The 9,775-nt window shown below is 34.9% G+C and overlaps 1 protein-coding gene across 1 annotated transcript in view; it reads right to left on the bottom strand.

The window, feature by feature from the left end:
- Positions 1–7,425, bottom strand: part of LOC128641040 (beta-1,3-galactosyltransferase 2-like) — a 61,236-nt gene extending 53,811 nt beyond the window's left edge. Inside the window, exon 1 of the mRNA XM_053693577.1 lies at positions 7,371–7,425. The gene's annotated coding sequence lies outside the window, so the exon portion shown is untranslated. The remainder of the gene's footprint in view (positions 1–7,370) is intronic.
- Positions 7,426–9,775: the final 2,350 nt, after the last annotated feature.

Here is a 9,775-nt window from a genome sequence, read left to right on the forward strand (position 1 = left end):
ACTGGAAAATAAGATTGCCCAATAAATTGCTTGTTAAAGGGACTGTAAAGTCAAAATTAAACTTTTAATATAAGATAGAACATGCAATTTTAAACAACTTTACAATTCACTTCTATTGTCTAATGTGCTTCTTTCTCTTAGGTATCCTTTATTGAGAAGCATATCTAAATAGGCTCAGCAGCAGCGATGCACTTCTGTAAGCTAGCTGCTGATTGGTGGCTGCACACATATGCCTTTGTCATTGACTCACTAGATGTGCTAGCTAGCTCTCACTAGTGTATTGCTGCTCCTTAAACAAAAGATATCAAGAGAGTGATACACATTTGATAATAGAAGTACATTGAAATGTTGTTTAAAATTGTATATTCTATCTGAATCATCAAATAAAAATATTGGGTTTCATGTTCCTTTAAGCCTCGTCCCCTGAATAGATCTGAGTTACTTTAAGTATATACCCTCTCTGAGTCGCAGCATCTTGATATAGATGCAGAGCCCAAAATCTGCTTATAGGACTCAGTTAACAATAATATAATTCATATTTGTACTTTTATAATTATTGGGTCATTTATAAACCCACAAATGTGTGCCCTAGTTTATAAGAAATATCTTCTTTTTTTTTCAAACTCACTTAAAGGGATAGGAAACCTTTACATTTTCTTTCATGATTTGGATAGAACATAACATTTTAAACAACTTTCCAATTTACTTCAATGATCAAATTTGCTTCATTCTCTTGTTATCCTTTGCTGAAGGAACAGCATTGCACTACTGGCAGGAAGCTGAACACATCTAGTTAGCCAATCACAAGAGACAAATGTGTGCAGGCACCAATCAGCAGCTAGCTCCCACTAGTGTAGGATATGTGCATATTCATTTTCGATGAGTGATACAAGAGAGCGAAGCACATTTGAAAATAGAAGTGAATTTAAAAGTGTTTTAAAATGACCGGCTCTATCGGAATCATGCAACTTTCATTTTGACTTTCCTATCCCTTTAAATAAATATAAAAAAACAAACACTTTCATAAAGCTGTGTCCTTGGCTGTTAATAATTAACAGTAATATAAATAATAACACTTTTACTATTAATATAACCTTTTATAACGCTGACTTTATTACAATTTACAATCACCTGCCAACTCATTTTGTGCAGAACTCAAACAGGAAATGTTAATTTCTAAATGATAATTATGGCTATTATATTTATATATATATATATATATATCTATTCATATATGGAAAATTATTCATCATAAATATTAACATTCATACACAAAAATCCAGGCTCATTGTCATAACCTTTATTAGGTCTAATTTAGCCATAATTATTTTTCAACTTTGAAATGTGACAAAAAAATGTTTTTTAATATGTGCATCAAAATGTAATAATATAGTTTGTCATATATAGCAGTCCTAGCATGTGGCAAATTATTTGTAATTATTCATAAATAAAATTAAACCTTATTATAAATGAATTTCTATCTACAGTGTTCACAAAAATCTGATACATTTGTACACCGGATAACAACTTTACCGGCCACTTACAGCTCAGCAATAAACACCTACGCCGAACTTCAAATTAACCCCTTGCTGTAATCTGTACTACACAAAAATATCAAAATAGTGAGATGAAATACACCAGATGACTATTCCAAGCTGTGGAGTGCTGGTTTGGCCTGTAAGTTGGTGGGCCAAAACCAGCACTACACAGCTTGGAATACTCATCTGGTGTATGTGATCTTACTATTTTGACATGAATTAACTTATTACTTGACTAGAGGAACATTTTCCACTGGACATAAAGATTTTCCAGTCCGACCATATAAAGAAATGGAAGTTTAGTAGACTGTCCAGATTAAGTTCTATTCTACCCAAAGTTTGTGATACTTACTTTGCATGTACCACTTGAACTGCTGAGAGGTGACGCTACAACTGGATACGGGTATCTACCATACTACAGGAGTTCCACGACATATCAGACCCATCCTACACCCTACAGAAATGAGGGATTATTGCTAGAACATCCTTGGGAAGATATTTCCTACTCATATACAGCGGCAAACTTACCTTATATGGACTGAGGTAACTAAAAGTAAGTGATTTGATATAGGGGTCTGTCCCCCACAACATAATGATTGGAGTATCCAGTTCTAAACTTGTATGGCACTACAAGTTCTTGCTTTCTTTAAATATATATTTATATCTATATATATATATAGATGATAATATATAGGTATAGATATATACAGATATATATATAGGAATATCTATTTAGAAATACATACAAAATATTCTGCTATGTACAGAACATTGGAATGTGAAATATTTACCGTAAATAAATAGTTGAAACCTTTATTAAATATGAATATTGCATAAATGAAATAAGTTATTTTACATGTTTTCATCTACTTAACGGGAAAAGACTCCATTGCAACACACACACACACACACACACATATATATACAGTATATATATATATATATATATATATATATATATATACAGAATATATATATATATATATATATATACAGAATATATATATATATATATATATATATATATATATATATATATATATATATATATATATATATATATCACAGCCATTAATGTCTAAACAAAAGTGAGTACACCCCTAAGTGAAAATATCCAAATTGGGCCCAAAGTTTCAATATTTTGGCATCACTAGGGTTGGTGTCACCCGGTGCAGTAAGTTATGGTGTCACCCCCCAGAAAGCAGACACACACAAACACAAAAACACAGGCACACACACATACAAACACTCAGACACAATTAAAAACACACTCAGATGGAAACACACACACAAAAACACACACACAAAAAAAACCTTAGACACACACAAAAACACTCAGACACACACACACACACACACACAAACTCAGACTCACACACACACATACAAAATATGTCAACTGCACTGCATTAATTATAAAGCTCATGCCTAGAGCTGCTCCCTAGCTCAGCAGAGCATCAAATGAAAGATAAATGGAGCATTTTAAAAATAAATCACTAAAGAAAAGGTTTAGGCGCACAAACTATGAAAATTCTGCTCTCTGACTCTGTTCCAAGTCTGTCAGTGCACAGCCCCGGGCCGCGTGCCTACCGCTTCTTATGGCCAAGCACCTCTGCTCTTTGTCACACGGGTGCGGCCCGCACCCCCCTAGTGACGCCACTGTATGCATGCCCAGACCATGACACTCCCAACACCATGCTTGACTGTAGGCAAGACACACTAGTCTTTGTACTCCTCACCTGGTGGCTGTCACACATGCTAAATAAGTGTATCTTGGTCTCATAGGACCACAGGACATGGTTCCAGTAATCCATGTCCTTAGTCTGCTTGTCTTCAGCAAACTGTTTGCAGGCTTTTTTGTGCATTATCTTTAGAAGAGGTTTCCTTCTGGGACGACAGCCATGCAGACCAATTTGATGCAGTGTGCAGCATATGGTCTGAGCACTGACAGGCTGACCCACCACCCCTTCAACCTCTGCAGCAATGCTGGCAGCACTAATACGTCTATTTCCCAAAGACAACCTCTGGATATGATGCTGAGCACGTGCGCTCAACTTCTTTGGTCGACCATGGTGAGTTCTGAGTGGAATATGTCCTGTTAAACCACTGTATGGTCTTGCCCACTGTGCTGTAGCTCAGTTTCAGGGTCTTGGCAATCTTCTTATAGCCTAGGCCATCTTTATTTAGAGGAATAATTCTTTTTTTCAGATCCTCAGAGAGTTCTTTGCCATGAGGTGCCATGTTAAACTTCCAGTGACCAGTATGAGAGAGTGTGAGAGTGATAACATGAAATTTAACACACCTGCTCACCATTCACACCTGAGACTTTGTAACACTAACGAGTCACATGAAACCGGGGAGGGAAAATGGCTAATTGGGCCCAACTTAGGGGTGTACTCACTTTTGTTGCCAACGGTTTAGACATTAATGGCTGTGAGTTGTATTTTTGAGGGGACAGCAAATTTACACTGTTATACAGGCTGTACACTCACTACTTTACATCAGTGACGTGCATTCATAGGAGGCAGGGGAGGCAGCGCCTCCCCTGGCCAATGTGGGTAATACACTATTTTTTATTAATAATAATAAAAAAAAAAAGTAAATGTTTTTTTGGGTCCTCAAAATACCCCCCCTACCCCCCCCCCCCACCCCCGCCTGTGTTGTGATTACTACGGTTTTTTTTTTTCAGTACCAGTACCGGTCACATCACATTCATATTGCGCAAGGAAGTAGAGGCCAGCTACCCTTCCATTGCGCAATATGAATGTGTATAGTATGGGCCGCTAGAGAGAGAGTGCCACAGTGCCACCCAGTGGCTAAGCACTCACTCTCTTTGCAGCCCATACCGCTCCCACCAGAGGCTTCTCTCTTGAAGCCTCAGGAGCACGCCTCAGGAGCACTGCCAGCCCTTTAACCAATCAGAAGGCTGGAGAGCTTCTGGTGCTGGTTTGGGGCGGGCTAACTTGCCTGGCGCGAAATACTAGAGTGGTAGGCACAGGAGCAGAGCGTGACTGTCAGAGACAGAGTCAGACTCTGGTGACAACTCAAGCGGTTTATGAAATGCACTGTGGAGTCTGGACTGGAGGGGGGAGTCGTCAGTGTCATGATGAGTCTCCGTGAGAAGGACCAGCCAGCACCTACCTACACTACAAGGGTTCCAGGGTCTGCTGCTTAAAGACGTTCACATGATTGTATGGGGTACGGGTAGACTAGCAATCACTCTGTCTGACTGACTTTTCCCGGTGCCTGGGCTGCTGCAAGCTGGGCTTGCTGACCTGTCAAATTAGAATAGAGCAGCATCTATTCCTGCAAAATATGTGTTCTGTTTAATTTGTACACTGGCACTTTGTTCCCCTTTGATGATGCCTCCCCCTTGCTTACATGCTCAGCTCATACTTTTATTCTTACTACGCTGTGACTGTGTGACAGATTTATTAGGGCAGTAGGAGACCGGAGGTTACGTTAGTCTTTAGCTGGAAACTAAAGAATGTGATCAGGGAGGAACTATCTCCCCCGTGCCGGCAGATGAGACTGGCAGTAAAATCATTTGCAGAGGCTAAGAAGAACCACGCTGCAATACTTTGTAGTAAGTACTGTTGCAGCACTTCAGGAAAAAATAAAGTGTGTTTTTTATTCCAGTACCAGCACCCTAATATATCTCTCACTGCTCTGATTTATAAGACATTGTTTATGTAAACACTGTAGCTCTGCTTCAGCTAATGTTTGCTCCAAATTGCAGGTATCCACACTTTCAACACTAAATAAATTTTATATATATATATATATATATATATATATATATACTGTAAAGTTTACATTGTAGCAACGTGTCATTTCTTCAGTGTTGTCAAAATATATAATAAAATATTTACAAAAATGTGAGGGGTGTACACACTTTTGTGAGATACTGTATGGATATATATATATATATATATATATATATATGTGTGTGTAAATATATATTAATGTGTTTATATGTGTATATATGTCTGTAACATATAAATACATTAATACATATGTACACACACACACACACACACATATATATATATATATATATATATATATATATATATATATATATATATATATATATATATATATACACATAAGTAAACATCATTAGACATGTGTGAGTATGTATCTCAATGTTAAAGCCCTTTTTCAGCTTTTTTTTTTAATACCCGAGATCTCATATCTGTGAGCCCTTATAACTTTTTAATGCAATATTTTTTTTCAAATAATTCTTATCAGAAGCGTAACTGTACTTTGTAAAGTATTTTTGTGTTTTGTGACACTTTTTATTTTTGGAAAACAGTTTCCACAGCTCTGAGATTGCGGTAAGGATTCTAGCGTAAATTGTGATTGCACTAGCTCAATTGCAACTTCACTTAACTTGTTATATGAGCGCAGTTAAAACAAAGTGCAAGCGATCATGAAAACCCTCACAAAATTGTTTGCGACTCACTTGTAATCTAGCCCAAATCGTTTAACAACATACAAAGTGCAATCTTTGTAATTTTATACAGTGACCCTCCAACATGCTGCACATGAGTTTATGTATCAGTCCTTAAAGGGACAGTCTAGTCAAAATTAAACTTTCATGATTCAGATAGGACATGCAATTTTAAACAACTTTCCATTTTATTTTTTTCATCAGATGTGTTTTGTTCTCTTGGCATTCATTGTTGAAAGCTCATATGCTAATTTCTAAGCCCTTGAAGGTAGCCTCTTATCTCAGTACATTTTGACAGTTTTTATACAGCTAGACAGCGCTAGTTCATGTGTGTCATATAGATAACATTGTGCTTATTCCTGTGGAGTTATTTATGGGTCAGCACTGATTGGCTAAAATGCAAGTCTGTCAAAAGAACTATATTAAGGGGACAATCTACAGAGGTTTAGATACAAGGTAATCACAGAGGTAAAAAGTATATATCTATAACAGTGTTGGATATGCAAAACTGAGGGATTGGTAATAAAGGGATTATCTATCTTTTTAAACAATTAACATTCACAAGAATACTGTCCCTTTAATTGGTTTTACCAAAGAGATATGATTAATATACTCAAGATCCTTTTAAATTAGTATGTTCCTGGACTGCAAAACAATACACAATTTCCTAGCAAACTGACAAGTGACTATTTTATATGCTTTTGAAAAACTGATATTTGCATGGGAAAATATGTGATGAAAGTAATTGTCCTTATTTTAATACACATAAATAAACCATATAAGTATAGTGATAGTTTATAAAATAATATATTATTTATAATATTTAGATAATTATAATAATTAATTAATATATAGAAGGATAATTTGTTTATCAACTTTTTTGTATTTAAAATAGTCAATAATTCTTATATATTAAAAGAACAAAAATAAAATTGCACTATATAAGAAGCCAGACAACGTTGAATAAATGTACTTACTTTTATATTAATTGTCTCATTAACTTTCACAAACTGAACAACAAATGTACTTATCCAATTAGCCTTACATGACTGTAAACTTACCCCACACCAAATTAGATTGTAAGCTCTTTAAGACACAGATTTCATGTGCACTGCATTCTATAGCATTTTATCAGTGTTAAATTACACTTGCTCCCTAAATATTACTATTGTAAAGTAGTATACAAATAGATACAGATCTATACAAATAGATAAATGCATAGATACAAACAGAGAAATACATAGATACAAATAGATACAGTACGTAAAATATTGTGTAATACTTTTCTGAAATTATATATACAAACCAAAATGCATTACTTAAAGAGGGAAATCCATACATACAAGGCAAATAAATAAGAAATGAACTCTACTTACATTAAAGACAACATATTGTTACACTGGATTATACTTCCACCTTGTTACTTACTCAGAGGTGTCTTGTCTGCAACTTGCTTAAACATGTAACATAGCTGTAAACCAGATTATGCACAGTTATAACCACAAGGATACACCCTCAGATATATACTTATTGTAGGTATCAGGTGCAAGAAAATTTGCAAACTAATCTACTGTAACCACAAGACACGCCCCATAGTTATAAAAAGAAAAAAAGAAAATAATAGAAAAATAAAACACAGCTTAGGGAAAGCTAGCAGCACAGGTTAAACCTGAATGTATTAATTATATTTATATGTGTTCATGAGATTGAATGTGTTGAAAAAAGTCACATGACTTGTTTTAGACTCTTGTACCCAAATCTCTCAGGGTTATATTATTTATAGGTTGGTATGACTCATTAGGCAAGGTAGATAGGTGCCTATACTAAGAGAGGATCTTGCTTGGATGTTTAAGTGATACTTTTAACTATTTAAAGAGTGTTGTAGTAGATCAAAATCCTATCATATAAATATGTTGTTTTGTTTGTTTTTTTGTCTCAAATAAATTCCATATATTAGAGGTTGCCAGTGAGTGACTGCATCAACAAGGACCCCGTGAGAGCTGCTATCTTCAGTGCAATCGTTCCAGTAACTACACCATTGCAAAGTGTGCAAATATAAATCTAAGAAGATATGACTGGCTTTAAGAGCATAGGTTCACATAAAAAGATGCATACGCTACATTAGGGATGAACAAGTGACAACCCAGAGGTTACATGTGGCCCTCTGCAATAGTTTTGTGGCCCCTGAGAGAAAGTTGATCTAAGGAATTTGACACTCACTCCTCTACATAGTAACCAAGATCAACCAAAATGTATAATAAAATTATTAATAATAAGCTTTATTATAGGACCTACATTTATTTTCTGTCTTTTTGTTATCTCTTGAAGGCTGTTATATTAATAAATATTTTTACATAACCCATGAGGTGCTGTAATCAGTTCCTGTTACCATGCAGATATTGACACATTTATTTGTTTAAAGGGAGAGTCTACACCAGAATTTTTATTGTTTTAAAATTTAGATAATCCCATTATTACCCATTGCCTAAATTTGCATAACCAACAGAGTTATATTTATACACTTTTTACCACTGTGATTATCTTGTATCTAAGCCTCTGCAGACTACCCCCTTATCTCAGTTCTTTTGATAGACTTACAATTTAGGCAATCAGTGCGGACTCTTAGGTAACTTTATGTGGTGAGCTCAATGTTATCTGTATGACACACATGAACTAACGCCCTCTAGTGGTGAAAAACTGTCAAAATGCATTCTGATAAGAGGCGGCCTTCAAGGTCTAAGAAATTAGCATATGAGCTTCCTAGGTTTAGCTTTCAACTAAGAATATCAAGAGAACAAAGCAAAATTGTTGATAAAAGTAAATTGGAAAGTTGTTTAAAATTAAATGCCCTATCTGAATCATAAAACTTTATTTTGGACTAGACTGTCCCTTTAAATTCTATTTCAGTTGAAAGACTTGAAAGAAAATGTATCAACAATAATTATCGTTGATGTTAAAGAATTTTTTTGTAGGATACAAAATGGATTTAAATATTTTTAACAATTAAAATATGACTGTAGGTTTAGTAATAACCAAATGCAAGAAATATTACAGTAAATTAAATTAAAATAAAATTAATTCAAGGACTGAACTGTCTGACTAACTACAAATAACAGACCTGTAACATCCTTCCTTTAGGATCACTTGTCAGATCTGGATGACATTGGCCATTTGAAGTCACTTTTTTCACCTTCCAAGCTGCTAAATCTCTGTTCCATCTTAAAGATATTTTTTTTTATTTATTTTTTTGTAAAATGAATATTCCTGTGCTGATTAACTAACATTTTTTATGTCGGAGTTGTCAGTATCAGCGAATGAGTTAAGATTTATGGATGTTCTGTGGTTTCATTGTTCCGGCAAGAAAATATTTGATATTCCTATCCTAGATGCTTTCTTTGCAAGTTGTGTTAAGTGCCCAATACATAATACTTTGCACAGAAAGCAACACCCCTGAGTAACACTTAAAAGCAATAAGTACAATTGCAAAAAAGTTTGAAAAAATGGTTATATGGGTAATATTGCTAAATATTGGCATGTTTGTTTTTTATGGTAAGTAGTCTTGCTAGAAAGAACAAAGTTCATCTCGGCTATCATGTAAACGCCAATGAGAGGCTGACTGTGGGTTTTTGGGGAATTCTCCAGGTGTGATTCATATTTTTCAACTGGACTTCCACTCAGCATGTGGATTTTAAAAGACCCTGTGATATATCTCGCCTTGCAGTCATGGATTGCTATTTTAACTATAAGATTCTCATTTTATTTTTCTTTCATTACTATTGAA

The sequence above is a fragment of the Bombina bombina genome, chromosome 10 (assembly GCF_027579735.1).
Source record: "Bombina bombina isolate aBomBom1 chromosome 10, aBomBom1.pri, whole genome shotgun sequence".
Lineage (NCBI taxonomy): Eukaryota > Metazoa > Chordata > Amphibia > Anura > Bombinatoridae > Bombina > Bombina bombina.